General features: G+C 46.2%; 1 protein-coding gene and 1 long non-coding RNA gene across 2 annotated transcripts in view; one reads left to right on the top strand and one right to left on the bottom strand.

Annotated features, from left to right (window-relative positions):
• SLC6A6 (solute carrier family 6 member 6) overlaps positions 1 to 16,738 on the bottom strand; it is a 112,392-nt gene that overhangs the window by 56,278 nt on the left and 39,376 nt on the right. The window lies entirely within an intron of this gene.
• LOC110404863 overlaps positions 60 to 16,738 on the top strand; it is a 50,453-nt gene continuing 33,774 nt past the window's right edge. The window contains exon 1 of the long non-coding RNA XR_002442532.1: positions 60 to 2,630. This is a non-coding gene — a long non-coding RNA (uncharacterized LOC110404863). The remainder of the gene's footprint in view (positions 2,631 to 16,738) is intronic.

Below are 16,738 nucleotides of genomic sequence, written 5' to 3'. Positions count from 1 at the left end.
ATGCCGCAGACACGGCGGCGGAGCTCGGGCTGGCAGGCGGCCGCGGGGCGGCGGGGAGGGGCGGGCGGGTGCGGGGCAGCGGCTGCAGCCGCCCGGGGCCGGGGCCGGTTCTGCCCCCGCGCTGCCCGGTGTGCTCCCAGCCGCAGCCTCACCCGCTGCCCGAGGGCTCCGCGCGAGAGTTTCGTTTCTTGTCTGTTGCTATTTTTCCATCCCCGCACAAAGAGAGCCCTTCTCTCAGACAAAGCATCCGGCCGCGCTACCCCGGGAGGACGGCGGGGGCTCGGGTTCTGCGGCCGGTGTCGCTCCGGGAGGGTCGGGGAGCGTTACGTGCTCGGGGCGACCCGCTCCTGCTGGGGGAAGCGCGGCCGGCAGGTGCCTGGGGAGCGGCACGGACCCGGTAGCACCGCTCTCTGCTTCCTCCCCGCCCGGCTTCGGCTGCACGACAAAGTGCGGTGGGGCGGCAGCAGGAGGAAGGAGCAGAGCAACGGTTCGTCCCGCATTGGCTCTCGTTTCTCCGAAAGCGTGTGTGCTTTCCTCCTGGAGACAGACGGGGATGTGACTCAGAGATGTCTCTCTGCTCTCCTACCCTCATCTCCTGTCGTTCTGTGAATAAAAGGTTACGGCAGTATGTAGGCTCACTAGGAATTTTCATACAGCCCCTGCAAAAGACTGAGATGCACTGCGCTGTAAAATACCGCTCACATTGCAGGGGCAGAGTAGCTAGAAAAAGAGATCCCTCTGTACTAACCTCGCATGCTGCGAGCAGGAGGGATTGAGCCAAGAGGAGCAAACACTCCCCCTAGCCCTGCTGCCTCGGGCTGTCCCAGACACCGACCCGACCTTCCCACACCACCGGGATGGTGCTCAGTGAGTGACACCTATGGAGCCCCTCACCTACGCCCTGGCTGGTGAGGGGACCAAATTCCATCACAGCAGCTCCGGAGACATCTCTAGGAAAAGCTGATTTCCTCGGCTGGTTCGTGCAGAAGCACGGGGAGATGCACTGGTTGCAGGCAGGACGCCAGGTGCAGCGTGCCACAGCCACAGCATCACGACTCCAGAGCGCTCCCTGATTTCCCAGTATCCGAGCCGATGGGAAAAATGAATAGACCTCAAACTGAAAGATAGATGCAGGTATAAGATAGACGCAGCTAATTGAAGAGCTATCTCCTCTGACAGCCTGGTTTAAACTAATTACACGATGTAGTGCATGCTGCCACCTACACCTTATGAATCAGGTTTCTCGTGTACTGCAGCTCAGCATCCGCAGGCATCCCTGCGAGACTCCACGAGGAACCGCAAACCCAGGCGGCCACAGCCGTGCTAGGGAGCGAGGCAGAGCATCTCCCAGCGGCTCAGCTGCAGCAAGGATGCTTTGATGCCGGCGAGGAAGCGGTTCAGCATCAGCAAAACACAAGTAGAGGCTGGAGCCTCATCTGTGCCGTGGCTCCTGCCAGCACAGCTGTACCACTGACAGCAGCGGAACATTTTGCTCAAGTTCTCTAGAGGAATCAAAGCCTGTATTCTCTGTCTCTGGCTCTCTCTTGTTCTGTTGTTCCTCGTCCTTTAGAAAAAAAAAAAAAATTCAGCCGCACACAGCACGTGGCTGCTCTCTGTGTTTGGGGGAAAAAAAAAAAAGTGTTTGGGGGAAGGAAAGAAAACCAGCCCAAGCTGTTTTGAAGTCAGAAGTGTGTAAACAGTACCTGGAACTAAGGGGAACAATGATATTAATTCATCCTTTTGTGCCATAAATATGTGCATCGCTGTCTGCTGTTTCATTACGAGACAGCACAACTGCTGCGATGGAGCCCGGTGAACGTTGGGGTGCCTGTGGCCGTGGCACCACTAATGCCTCCTCCAGCTCTTACATAACCGGCGTCACAAGTCAGAGCCCAAATTGCAAAGCATAAGCATGAGCATCATATTAAGCATGCAAACTGTGCCTTAAATTACTGTCCTTTTACTGTCGGTCTGGCTTTAATCTATGACTGTTTTTAGTTCTGCAGTCCCTTTGATTTCAGTACGCGGTGGTGCCATGAATAGCAGTACCAAGCATCTCCCCTTCAAGAGCCCACCATGAAAACGTTCATCCAAACTGAAATAAGTTAGGCCGAAACCACTTTGGTTACAGGTAAATACAGCCCAAATGACTTGTATACCAGACCTAAAGCATATCCAGTAGTGTGATGCTATAGAAAGTCAGGATACAACGCTCCTGTGCTTTGCACATCACCCAGTGTGGCTGGGTTTTGCACACCTGTCCAAGGCACAGCTTAGCAATGGTCTTCCTTTGTGTTCTGCCTCTTTCCTACAGACTATGTTCCCCATTCGCACGCAGATCTCCTTTCTGGAGTTTTAAGGTGTTAGGTGCTGATATTGTGAGCACCTCTTGTATCTGTTTAATCCAATAATAGAACTCGTCTTTAATCTCCACGTCTGGGTCACAGGTTTTAAAAAAGACACGGGGCCAAATCCCCAGCTTGGCTCTAGCACATGGAAATCTACCGAGACGGCACAGAAGTCGGGAGAGATTCGCTGTGTCTGCACCATGGGAAGGAGGTCTCAAGGGGCAGCGGTGGGACTGCCTCATTTCACAGATGGATGCATATTAACGTGAGCGTATGGCAGAGGTAGACATTTCTATCATTTTCTATCACGTTTCATCACATCATCACATTTCTATCACAAGAGGGGGATGGAGGGGGGATATCACACCAGGACCTAAGATACGCTCGTCAGCGAACCTTTAAAATTAAAGAAGATTTAATGTTTCTTGCTTTTTAAGGAAAAAAACCCTTGTTTCTCCTCAACCTGTGCCTGCTAAAGGGAATGTAACTCAGGACCAAGGCAAGAACAAGAGACAGGTTTTGCAGGGATTGGAAAGATTTTACACATAAACATTAAAATAAAAATCAGCAAAATGTATTCCAGGCAGAAATCTACAGAGACTGGCTGTCTGTAAAGGACAGAGGCAAGAATGGCAAAAAGATGCTCTGAGTAAGCCCACTGCATTAACAAGTCTGCAAACACAGACTTCCTGTATAAATACCCCATACAAGGGCAGCCTTCAGGGTTCCCCTATATGGCAAAGGACCATGAGCTTGAGAAAAAGGTGGCAGATTTGGTGGGGGATTTAAGCATCATGCAGTGACTCCGGATTGCAGATTTTAAGCTTTACTGAATCAGGGAATAGAATTGTTGCTATTGCTATTACGTACCAGGATATTTCACTAATCCATGCAATCCACTCAGTTGTTGCAGTTTTAGATGAAATTATGGCCTGGACAGTTAATTTTTCTTAGTTTATCTCTTTAAGTCATATATGCATAAAATATCAAACAAAACTCAAAGCACAATCTATGACTTCGATACACCCCCATCATGTGAATCTGCCAATGATGGAACCAGTGCACACCAGGAAACTAAAAGCCGCAGGAATTCTTGAAAAGCAGCCTCAATGGCTTTACATTCTATTATGAATGTGATTTAATACTCCTGGTGGCCTATTTTGCTTATGTTTGAAACTGCTTAGCCATTACGGGATTGCTTCCGCTGGTCGTTTCCTTACATCGAGGTAATTACATGTTAATTTGAGGCACTTTGCAAATCTGAAAGGCTGAAGCGAGACTTTCCCAAACACCAGGCAGGTCTAGAAATGCTTGCTGCTTTACAGGAGCTGATCCCTAAAGCCAGAGGAACCAAACTGGGTGCCAGTGGTCACACTGGTGTCTCAGGTTAACTGACAGCTATCTGGAAGTAAAAAAGCTCTCCCGTGCCCGTAGGATTTTCAAGAGCTCCTGAGCAATTTAAAACCCTTGAATGGAATGTGGCATAGAATGAAAGCTATAGGTATTATTAAAGAATGTCTCCAAGCTGAAAGGCAGCCGGCTTCATAAAAGTGAGCTGAAAGCAATAACAGGGACTCTGCTCTGCTGGGTGCTGCATGAGCTGTATGTTTTGCATTTTGTAAGTCATGCCCAAAAGAATGATTTTTTTCTTTTCTTCACTGTTGCTTTTGGGGAAAAGCAGTAAAAGAGCTGTGCATAAAATGAAGTTAAAGTAATCTGATTTAGAAAATAAACAACGTGTTTTCATCTTTAATTCACAGCCAGTCATTTGGGATCTAACATTAAAAAACATAAAAATTCAGCAAAGGTTTTGAAGGGTGACTGTTTCCCTTTAAGATTAATGATAAACACACTTGTGTATTCAAGGGAGAATGGATCCAGAGTTATGTAACAGGATAAAGAAACAAAATCCTTTTTCCTTAAATTAAACTAACCAGTACGTGTGTGGATTTCAGTCAGTCACCAAAAATTCAAGAAACCCATTTTCGTTCAGCTGCGTCCCACATGCTAAAGACTGCCGTCCTGTACCTTCTAAACAGAGTCACACCAATGAAGTACAACCAAGATGTGTTGCTTTTGTTTGACCGTTCTGTTCCAGGGGAGAATTGGTCCCCGAGAAATACTCTGCAGCATTTGTCCTGTGCAAAAAACCACATTTGTGCTCCTCGTTTCATTTCATGCTGCAGAAGGAAATCCAGTGATTGCGCTTCCCAGAAGTTCTTCTGTTTTGATTAAGCTTACCTAGAACTATGTGTATACTGGCAGATGCACTACTTACATCTTTGAATCATTTTCTTATTGCCTGAAATAATTGCTACGTAAGAGCCCTTATCAAACCTTGCAATGCCTGCCTGAATTTGCCACCTAATTGGATGGGACAACATCAACAGGTAATGGATTTTTTACAAGTTGCTATTGTTCTTTGCTGCCTTAGTCATGTAAAATTTGCCACAACAAAAAAAAAGCAAAAATAAAAGACAACAACAGCAAATGAACAAACAAAAGCAAACAACTTCCCACCACGTAACCTACATTTTCCACTTCTGTATTTTGCAAGAGCGCTCATACCAGAAGTTGTGCATCAGAATTTAATATATAAAGTTCCTCTTTATCACATGAATTCAATTTTCCAAAAGAAGGCAAACAATACTATTAATAACTGAGATACAGGCCCTGAAAAGGCTACGTCTGAATGTGCTTGCTGCAGAAAAAATGTCTTCTTGTTGGATCTAATTCTGGAGTCAGTACTTCACACAATGCAGAGCAGGCAAAGATCTGCATAGAAGGGCTCTGCTGGGTTAAGGGGATGCTCACTCCTGCGTGACAGAAGCATGTGGGTGCGGAGCTGAGCTGCAAGGAGCTTTGTGTGCAGACCAAGCAAATCATGCTTGTGTTGGCACGGCCTTGTGCATGTCCGCACTTTGAGTTTGCAGTCCTGAGAGCAACACTGGGAGTCTGGGCAGTTTAAGCAGCATCCCCCCCCGTGGGATGAGTCTTGCACCGGCGCTACACCAGTGGCACGAGGTGTGCTCGGAGGTGATGCTGTTTACCAGAGCAGGGCTGCAACGACACAGCTGATCTAAAATTTTGGACACCCACTGTGCTCCAGCTAGATATTCTGCCTGCACAGAGGCTTCCTCGGCCTCGCAAGAAGAACGGTTCTTGCAGAGCTGGGATGGTTACATGGGCATTGCAAAGGCCATGCAACAGCTGGGAAGCCAGGGGAGGACGTAGGCTAGGAGATGGGGAAGAACTTGTGGCAGATGCACTGACAGCAATAAAAAGTCAGCGGGGTCTGAGGCTGCTGTGCAGAACCCTTTCCATGCCATCTGCAGCCGGTCACCGTGCCGAGCTGCCCTGGCCACGTGCCAGGTGACAGCAGGCATCGCAGCCGAAGGCAGAGCAGAATTTCATGGTGGTGAGCCCACCCTCTGCTCCCATTGATCCAGGCAAGGCGATGGATTACACCCACAAAGAGGAAGAAGTGCGATCACTCAAGTGTCTTCCTACGTGCTCATATTTCTTTCTATTTGCTGAGGGTCCCCTTGCTCCCTTCCCTCTCAAAGTGATGGTGGAACACTTAAGAAGAGCTTATAAAAATGATTTTGAAGTACCTACTTTATTCTGATAAATTACATTGGCAGCTGTAGGCAAACACTAACAGAAAATACCGTGAGAAACAAAACCGTTCCCAAATGCGCACTTTTACTGGTTCAGACAGATAGAGTTTCTAGTTAGGTGAATTAATGCACTGCAAGCAGAGAGAGGAAGAGCATCACATGCTCGAGCATCCAGAAAAAATAGAGAGAAAATTTAAAATAAACCCTGCGAGCTATCCAGCAACTGCTCATTCAGCTACATGATTTTAATTAACAGAACTGGAACGCAAGCATGTAATATAAACTTAAAAACACAGCACTTTGGTTTTCCAGCCTACCAGTCCAAATGCAAAACAAATTGCTTGCGTCTGGCGGCTGGGGCAGGGGAGCTGGCGCAGGGAGCTTCGCGGTTAACCCGCAGAGCACTGTGCTGCCCTTCTGCGGAATGTCACACAGCTCCTGGCACGTCCCTGCTCGCTGTCCTTGGGCACAGACACTTGCAGCCATCCCCACGTGCCCCAAGGAGGATGCTTCGGCTTCCACCGCTGTGGCAGTGCTGCTCCGGAGGGCAGCGATGTCACTGCGGAGAGGCGGGCAGCGTGGGTGACCTTGAGCCTTCCTAAGCAGTTACCTTTTCTGGGCCTTTGGCACCTTCTCAAGTGAGCTTTCAGCCAGAATCTCCACTGCCCAAAATAAAGTCAGCAGCATTCAGCGCGGCATCCCTGCATGGATACCTGACGCTGGCTCCTGACCCGGGCAGGTGTCGGCTGTGGAAAGTTTGCCCGGGTGCTTCCCAGCAGCTTGCTCCTGGCCTGGCCCCGCGCCAACGTGACTCACGGTGTTGTTGTCAGCAAGGGCAGAATTTGAGGGAGTTTCTTGCATGTCCCTATATGCTAATGGCGTGCATATCCGCCCTGTTGTTTAGAAGCAGCCTTGACAACGGTGTTTTTATGAGACGTTCCCTCCCCACCTACTGAAAGACTGACCCATTTAAGGGGATGAGAAGCTGGAGCAAGCAGGATGCGTGCTCTGATCTTTTTCAAGCTTTTGGCATGGAGCCTGTGAGAGAAGGGGCTGGCAGTGGGGTCAGAGCCCACCAGGAGCCACACATCCCTGGAGCAAAGCTAGGCAGAAATCCATCACCATCAGCATCATAGAAACAGAATCATTAACGCTGGAAAAGACCACTAAGATGACGTAGTCCAACCATCAACCCATCACCACCATGCCTACTAAACCATCAAATCATAGAATCATTTGAGTTGGAAGGGACCCTTAAAGCCATCTGGTCCAGCCCCCCTGCAATGAACAGGGACACCTACAGCTCCATCAGGTGCTCAGAGCCCATCCAGTCTGACCTTGGCTGTCTCCATGGATGGAGCACCCACCACCTCTCTGGGCAACCTGTGCCAGCGCCTCACCACCCTTACTGTAAAAAACTTCTTCCTTATATCCATCCCAAATCTCCCCTTTAGATGCAATTCGTTGTGCTAACAGTTCATGTAAAATTCCTGTCTGTACAGCTTAGCATGTGATCACAGAGCTGTGTTAGCATGAAACAAGACACAAAATGAGTGCAGGACCCTCAGTGACCTTGCCTCAGGCCCGTGGGGTGCCCCCAGCCCCTTTGCCCCACTTGGCTCTGTGGCTGTTACATCAAGCGCAGCACACAGTGCTGACAACAGGGATGCTTGCCTCACTGGGATCCACCCACCCAGATCACACTGGGATCCTCTCCGTCTGGCAGCTACACACTCATTGGGACCACACATGTACCAGGTGTGTTCTCCCTGCCAGGCACCCACTCACTGCTCCCATGGCACAGGGAAGCAACGCGTGGGCTCCTGCCCACCGGGCACCAGCAGCCTGTTCCAGGTCATGTTTCTGCCACTCTCCACCAGCACCACAGCTGTTCACTCTAAACATGATAAAATTTTTGTAAGAGTGAAAGCATGAATTATTTCAAACTTGCCTCAGGATGAGATTTCAAGGGTACTGGGAAGAATGTATTTCCACAACAAAACGGAGCTCGTCTCCTGCTGAAGGGACCTGTCACCTTCCTCAGCGCTAGAAAGAGGTTGGCATTTCTGAAATGTCAGCATGTACCTGGAATGGGCATTTGTTTCCATTAAGTCCTTTGGAAGCTATTGTTGTCTAATCAGACCGAGAGTTCAGTTTGGCAATTTTTATTAGATCTTGCTTTTAGGTATAGGCAATTAGCTTAACAAAATATCAGATAGGATCTCTGCTGTGTTTGCAATCCATGTTGCTCAGATTCATACCTGGTGGGAAATGTCTTTGGAGGTGCACAGCCTCATCTTTGCAGCTGTTTACATCACATTTCTGATGGAGCTCCACCCTGCTTTCCCCATTCGTACTTTGTTTTTCACGAATAAAGGTCATGGCATTGGCATCACAAAAAAACAGTGTTGCTGTAGAAGGAACTCAGCTGTCCCCTTTGGGTTATAAAACCAACCACGTGACTGGACAGTAATGAGCTCAAACATCAGCGGGGCAGAAATCAGAGATGGAAAAGAAGCGTGGGACCAATGGAGCTCTCTGCAGGTCCCTGTCATCTGACAGGTCAGCTGCCTCGCTACGTGTGCTGGGCTCCTACAAACTGCACATTCTCTAGTATTTTGCACAATCTAGTTTTAAAGGCAGCCCACCTGTTAGCGGTGGGGCTGGCGTTGTACCTGCTTCCCAGCCTCACAGGTTGCACTGCTGAAATTGCCTTTTTAATAGTCAAAGGGCTATTTCTTGTCACCAGTGTCATACCATTAGTCCAGCACCTTCATTCAGCTGTTGCTGAGTCAGAGAAAGACAGCTGCCTCCCTCTCGGTGTGCTGCACAAGTGCACCAAGCAAGCTTTGGTGCCAGGAACTGGTTTAAGTCGCTGTAAGGGACTCTGACCCCACTGTATCCCAGCTATGCAACACACCTTTTTGGCCATATTTCATCTAGATCTGGGGATAAATGTGTGGTACCTACTTCCCTTGACTCTGCTAGAGCTATGAAGTGAATGAGATCTTTCTGTATAAAAGTCCATGCTGACCTTAGTGTTTATGCTGGCACCAAAAAACCCACTTCTCTTCTGGTTGAAAAGCCAGAAGACTTCTAATCTTTCATCATGGGTGAGCCTCTGAAGCCCTCTGCTGTTTTCTCTTTCTCTCTATTTGCCTACACTTTCTAGCAAGGTGATCTTTTAAGCAGCTGCAATACTTCAGGAATAATGTCATTGCCTCTACTTGCAGAATCATGGCCACAAAATCCTCGTCCAGGCTTTCACAACTCTCTTGGCATATACCATATCCTGAATTATTCTGAGAGTATGAGGGGAAACCAGAAGAAATTGCTGTATTATTTTTACAGCCAAGGACATGGAGTAGACAATGAAGCGAAAGGTCTACATCAAAAGCACTGCAAATGTTTTTCAGCAGGAACACTGCGCAAGCAACCTCTGATTCACAGAATTCAGAAGGAAGTATATGGGAAAAGAACATCCAGAATAAGGACATCTTGAACTCTCCTTCCCAGGACCACACCAATACAACTGAGTAGTAAATCAAACTCTACAGAAATCATTGGGGATTTTATTAGTAAATAGCCCAGATGTGAGTTCCTCATTTCTTACCTATGGAAGGTGCGCTCAGCTCTGAGAATTGTCTGAATACTAATGAATGCTAGTTTTCACACCCTATTTTAGCTTTACCCCAGGAATTATAATTTCAGGAGTGCAGATCTTCCTTGCAAAGCCTGAGGGCTTTGCAACATCATCTGACAGTATCCAGTAATCAGATAAAATAGAAACCATTAATAAAATATTTCATTGGAAATATTTGGAAAATTGTTTGGAATATTGGAAATTGGAAAATTGTTTCTTTTCTTTATCAGCTTCCTCTTTCAGCGCTGATTACGAACAGAATAAAAGTTGTCTCAAAAATAAAGAGATTTTCATATATGGGAGTGTCACACTCCTGTTCTCCCTTAGTATTGACTAAGAAGTGGCTGCAGTTGCATCCCCATTTAAGGTTTCCACACCACTTAGCTCTTTGCGTTGTATTTCCTCCATGAAATTTCATAACTTCTGCTAGCTATGCAGGCCTACACAGCACATTTCTATAGGAAGTGGTTTTAATGTTGCTCTAGCAACCTTCAGTCAGTACTGAGTAAGCGGAGGTGCTGCTCAGCAGAGAAATAACATCCAGCTCTTGTCTGCACATCCTCATAATGGTTAAGAACGAAGGCAGCGCCAAGGATGATCAAACCAAATATCCTTGAAGGAAAGAAACTGCAATTCTGTCTCTGTTATTCCTCCATCTCCTTGGATAAAATTTCTAGTCGCAGTGCTGCTTGCTGCAGTGCACTCTCACTGTTCCTTTGCTCACAGCGTCCCCAGAAATGAGCGAAGCGTGGATACCACATCCTTTGCAACTCTGTGGTAACGTAAAGAGAGAATCCAGGTCCTCTTTGACTTTACACCACAGCTGACTGCATTTTGGGAGGAATAAATTAATCTTTTTGTTTGTTTGCTTTATACGAGGCTCCTTCAATTCACCTTTGTGAAGCGTTGGTGGACCATGGGATGAAAAGCGCCAAAGAAACACAAGGTATCCCTGCTGCTTGGGTTGTGAAACTGAGGTGCAAGCTCTGAAAGGAGAAGTGTGCTGAGAACAAAGAGGTTTTGAACACAAAAACAAACCATGGCCATGCATGTTGACAAACACTTCATCTGCCTCCTGCTGTTTACGTTCAAATACACACAGAGTATTGTCAAGGACCTTGGCTACCTTCGTCTGTCACTGAGCCAAAACTATTTAATCTTTCTTCAAAACTAGTCCCTGCTGCCCCTCAGCTGTTTTTTGTTGTTGTTGCCTTTGTTGCCATTCACTCGTGTGTTGTTTCTAGTCAGCAAGCGTTTTCAGAACTGAACTGAGTATTTCAGGCAGTCCTCTAAGGGCACTGAAAGAAAGTCTAAAACTCCCTCCTTCGTGACTTTTATATTATCAAGCCATAGCCATTTGATTCCTGGCTTTGTTTCAAGTCTGCACCAGAAAGGCTTTGCCATCTTTACTCGATTCCCCTCCCCCCAATTTGATTTTGATTTTTTCCAGTTTTCTGGATTGATGTCGTATAGTTTACCACCACAGCTCTGGTGGACAATAAAAAAATGTATGGGAACTCCTCCAAAGTACGTGTTTGCAAGGAGTGCTATGCCAGGAACATCATTACCAGAGTCCCAGTAACTAATCCAGAACTGGTGCCATAACTTTTATGTGTACCAGGGGCACTGAAACCCATGCTGAAATACTTGGCAAGTCTGCCCATAAATTAGGATATATTCTATTGATATTGGCTACAATCGACCACAACATTCCTTGGTTTTGAGGTAGTATTTCTGAAGGGAGAGGGTTTGAGGTGCCAGTTCTTGTCATGTGTTTTCCTGTCTCACCCTATCTCCAAGCCCAGCTAATCTGATGATATCCAACTGTCCTAATGAGCTGCATCTACTTCTAGACTGAAGTGCTGACAGCTGCCTGTCCTCCTGCCAACAAAAGCTTCGGAGACGACTGTATCTCATTCCTGCAAGTACGCAAATTGCTTAGTTTCCAGCCCAAATATGAGCCATCATGATACTTCTTTTCATTGATCCAGGTCTAAAAAAAGGTGTGTCAAGAATGTACTCAATCATTTCCTCACGTGCAGTTTAATCCTGCAGCTGGAAATGAGGTTTCTGTCTGAAAGCAAATGTTCATGTCCCTTACTGCAGAAGTACGGTCACACAGGCTAAGGTCAAGGGGAAGGGCAAGTTCCTCCAATTAATGTTGGCATGTGTTTACTTGTATTTTTATACATTGGTAATTCTTCCATTTGCTGCTCTTGGATTTAAAGCACATGGCAAGAGTTTTAGCTTGTTTTTATTCAGGTAGGAGCTTTTGCCCTTAAATCTTCCCCACACACGTAGCCCACTTTGTGCAAAATTGTTTGCTTTCTTCCCAACAAATGAGGCCCAGAGCCAACTGCCTGAAAGCTCAGCAGCCTCTCCTTGCCTTGACTGCAAGTCCAGAGCACCAAAGCTGGGCAGTGGTTGAGCAGATAAGGTTGGGCTCCCAGCAATCTGCTACTAGCTAGTCACAGTCTTCTAGAGGGAAAGGTATCTAAACCAGAAGCTGAATTTGAGGATAAATTTCAGCTTGGATGACATCAGGGTCAACAGGAATAGTAGACAACAATCCCCAAGCAAACACAGAGAAGAGACCCAGAAACTCTGTCCTTGATCTAAACGTGGTCAGAACAAATAGAAGGAACACCTCCACTGAAAGCTGGTCAGGGCAACTTGTCTCCAGGCAGAAATAATAGTTTTCTCTATCAAAAGAAAAACCCATGTCTACCCTCTGCCTCTCATAACTTTTATGACTTGCTGAATTCCAGGAATCATGTAAAACACCATGGAGCCAGGGGCTAAGGAGGAGAAGAGTGAGGGGTAGCACATCCAGTACTGGCAGGCTCCAGGAGCAGCCCCAGTCACCCATGTGCCTCTCCCATGGCAGCCTCCCCCACACCGTTCTCACTTCCCAAGGTAGAAAGCATTTCTTCAGCTCGGCTTTTCCTCACACACATGCAAACATGAAGACTCAGGGCTTTTAAAATCAGGCTGGGAAGGGAGGACGAGAGAGTCTGTTATTTATTGTTCTAGAGTTTTTGTTCCTTTTTTTTTTTTTAATTTCTTGGGATGTTCTCAAATATTATGATGGTGGAGACCATATAAGTAGCTAGATTAGAGCTACAGACATAACAGTGGTATTGGATAGAGAAATAGCAGCCATTGCCAGTTCCATGGAAAGAGAGGACAAATGAATAAACATTGATCATAACATCCGAAACCACCAGGCTTGGAAATGCTTCTTTATTTTAGGAATAATCTACTCAAAGATGCCAGGGCTAGATCTGACCAACTCTGACTTTTTCTCAGGAGTATAGTTGCCACTGAGGAAAAAAAAGGCTATTTGAGAATGGATAAAGCCAGGAACCTTCTATGTCATCATCTTTCAGTCACTAAGATCTAGGGACAAATACAGGATTTTGTTTGTTTGGTAGGGCTTGTTTTTATTTTGAATCTGCTGTTTTTCCTAAGCACTTTTTCCAGATGTTTTTCAGAGTTAAAAACTGCACGTAGACCCAGGATGACGTACAAATTGAATGCAAGGCAAGCAAGAAATCCAAACAGGTCTGTCTCTCAGTCCCTCTTGAGTACAAGATGGTTTCGCCTCTACTGGACCTTCTCCTGTGTTAGCAGATCTGAGATAACATCAAGAATAAGGAAAGGAGGAATCTGTAAACAGTGAGCATGTTGACTGAGTATCAGTGCAGCTACACTATGAGTTGTATTCCAGCCTACAGGGTTGGATAAGTATTTTCAGTGCCTGGTGTTATTTATCAAGATGTTTCTGAAGACACGCAGACTATGCCATTCCAGCAGGGGCAAATAGTTTCTTTAGGATTATTGAAAAGTTATTAAATAAGAAGTTTTCTGTATTTCCTCACAGCTGGAGACCAATTAGTGTAACGCAATTAGAAAAGCTGGAGATTGAAAAAGAAAAATCTCTATTTGACACAAGCTCCTTACATTATACCTGTTGTGCACAAAACACATCTGGCTTCTGTTGAAATGCAAGATGCTGAATGTCTCTGTCTCAGCAACACTTTGAGGTTTACACTGAGCTGAGCGCTTGAATCCTGGAAGGTGGCACTGGGAGGCCAAACCCGTGGGGCATCCTCGGTGTCAAGTTGTTTGAGGTTACGTGAGTGGACTACGCAAAGGGATCACTGAGTGTGGCACAAGGAGGTGACGTTTACTTTCTGTATGGCACCAAGAAGACTGTATTTTATAAGACTCCCCCATTTAGGCTTACTCAGAAAAAAAATAATAATAATAATAATGCAAATAAACCCAAACATAGCCACAATGCAGTTTTAAGAAGCTCGAGATACTGATTCAAGAAGGGGATGCCTAAAATAAACATCAGGGGTGAAATGCCGGCACCATCAAAATCAGCAAGAAAATCTCCCAGTGACTGCATCCACACAGTCTGCGCAGACAAAGACAGTATAAACACCAGAGGCTCAATTGTCCCCGAGCTAACAGCGTGCAGTTGTTTTAGAGCAGGAAATGGCCCACCCTCTTCCCACCTTTGTACACCCATGCAGGGGTCAGGCGCTGTGTGGCTGCCGTAAGGGCAAGCCTGAGCCAAGCTAACGTCAGGCACGGGGTGACAGAGGCAGGGGGTGGCAGAGCCGCTGCCCTCAAGCTCTCCAAATGATGGTAGAGATGGCCACAAATGGGGCAAATGTGCAGTCAGCCTGTGGCTGAGCAGACCTGCTCCAGCGGTCTTGAACAAACGGCCTTAGACCGCTGCTCAAGCTGCAGGTTTCTTAGAACGTAAAGTCAATACTCAAGTGATAGAAAGGTTTCAGTGATTGTCCTTATAAGGGAAAGAAGTCCAAGGAAGCAAAAGTGCCACTGCCATTGACACAATACACTTCACCTTCCTCTGGTATCTTTTACCACCATAACAGGATCCCAAAGGGTTGTTTTGAATTCAAGACTGAGGTGATTTCATCCTTTAAGTTCATTATCTGAGTAAGCAAGCACATAGTTCTGTCATTCTTCATATTTGCCTGGATTATTCACCTTTGGTAATGGAATATATAACAGGTATGAGGTCGCTGCCAGGGAATGCCTGAGTAGGAAAAACAAAATGCAGGTACAAAGCTCAAAAACAAGGAGAGAAGAGAAAACTTATCTTTTTGCTCTTTCCTAGCTTACGAATCCAAGGCAAAATAGCTCCCCAGCTCTCTGCAGGAGCTCTCTACAGGGCTGTGAAGCCCTCCTCTCAGGATTAGCAGGAGGAGGCACTGAGAGCCAAATTTCCATGCCACATAGACACAAGCACATTTAAATCGGGTTGTGGTTTTCTTAATATTCAAAGATCCTTAAGTCAGCTCCGACTCAGCTCAAGAGTTCCAGCTAATTTTCAAGCTAAGGGCTCTAATAAGCAAGCTCAGGAGCAGGAGGGCAAATTTAGCTGCAACCAGTTTGCCTCTGGAGCATCCTTTGAATCCTTTTGCACAGTCTGTGTTCACAAAGCTCCGTAACACACTCCTTGCCAGCTGCTGGCTGTGCCTCTCAGCCTGGCATGCCGCTGTTGCTGCTGAATATCTGCTAAAGCCCCATAAAGCGCTTACGGCCATTCACCTTTCCTTTACTTGATATTAAGCATACCCCCATGTAACGAGGGTGAGCGTGTGACAAATGGCTGGAATAATGATGAGTTATCCACTGGACGGGAGGAAGGCTCGGTGCCCCACATCACTGTGCACAACCTTGGCCTGGTGATAGGATATCTGAGAGTAAGAATGTAGAGCAATCGCTCCCACCCAGGCTTGGCTTCCCCACTGCAGCACGGTGCCAAATTTGATAGTTTCTTTGGCGATCCAGCCACATGCCCATTAAGACAAGTTTATTTTAAAGAGATCAGGTGGCAGCTGATAGGTGGTAGAAATCATTTAGCATTCCTGAAACAGGCACTTGGGGCACTTAGGGACGTTTTCTAGTGGGCAACGTTGGTGGTAGGTGGATGGTTGGACTAGATAACCTTAGAGGTATTTTCCAACCTTAATGATTCTATGATCAGAAGATGTGTTGGCAATACCCTGTCCTAGAGTCTTCCTGAACTTTGGGTACTTGATGTTTGGTGCCCAATTATATTCATTATAGCAGCTCATTACTTACAGCACATTGGGATCCAGGGATCCCAGTCAGATTCAGAGCCCCATTGTGCCAGGAGCTGCATAGGAACCAGTGCCAGTCCTGGTAGAGATCATATAAACTAAGGCCCTGCAAACTCTTGCCTATGTCCTGAACTTTTCATACAGCTGTAACATCACTTGCCTAGATCTGATCTGTGCAGATCTGCAGTTCTGTTACGTTCTAGTTCGTTATCTACTTAACACCTATTGAAATCTCTGCAACTGCTTAGAAGCATAAAGCAAATCACGCACATAAATGTTTGTAGAATGTGGGGCTTCATAAAGACCAGCAGCAATACAGGCAGAGGAAAGCTTGAGAGCGATGAAAGATAAAAGTAACCATAAAGGGAACTTGTGATTACATAGACTAGCTACATACATAATTTGTGGGCTTTGTGGTTTGGGAATTCTGTTTGTTTGTTTAATGTAAATGAGCAAGAGAATTCAAAGAATCTCTGCCACCTACTGAAGCTGAGAACTGCAGTGCTGTAGGCCTCACCCAATGCATGTGTAAGTCAGTCCTTCCTCGTTCAGCAAAACACTTGGCCACATTTTGCACACTAACAGGAGAACACCAAATTGCACCTTTTCTGTAAGAACCGGGGGCACTTCCCCGCAGCCTCCCCCAAATACTCTGCACAATGAACACAAGCGGGGAGCACTCCTACAAGGTCTGGGGGCGTTTCTTCTTTCAGTATTTGTGAATTCTTTTCTGCATTACTCAGCCAGCTCCAACCAAAAGCCACCTTTGGGAATGTTCTGTATTCAGAGTCTAATTTAGATGTACCCAATTTAGATGCAAGTTCTCACCATGCATCACTTTTAGAACAAGTTTCTTTGTAAGCTGTTGACAGAAAATGTTTATAGTCCTATTATACTCGAGTAAAAAATGCAAACTGAGTAATGGATGTAATATCTCCTCCTTTGGTTTACTTGAGTTTATTTCCCCGGTGTGCAAAATTTTGTCCAGATTTTTAAACA

The sequence above is a fragment of the Numida meleagris genome, chromosome 11, assembly GCF_002078875.1.
Source record: "Numida meleagris isolate 19003 breed g44 Domestic line chromosome 11, NumMel1.0, whole genome shotgun sequence".
NCBI classification, from domain to species: domain Eukaryota; kingdom Metazoa; phylum Chordata; class Aves; order Galliformes; family Numididae; genus Numida; species Numida meleagris.
Note: the sequence above shows the minus strand (reverse complement) of the source record. Positions and strands in the feature narration are given on the sequence as shown.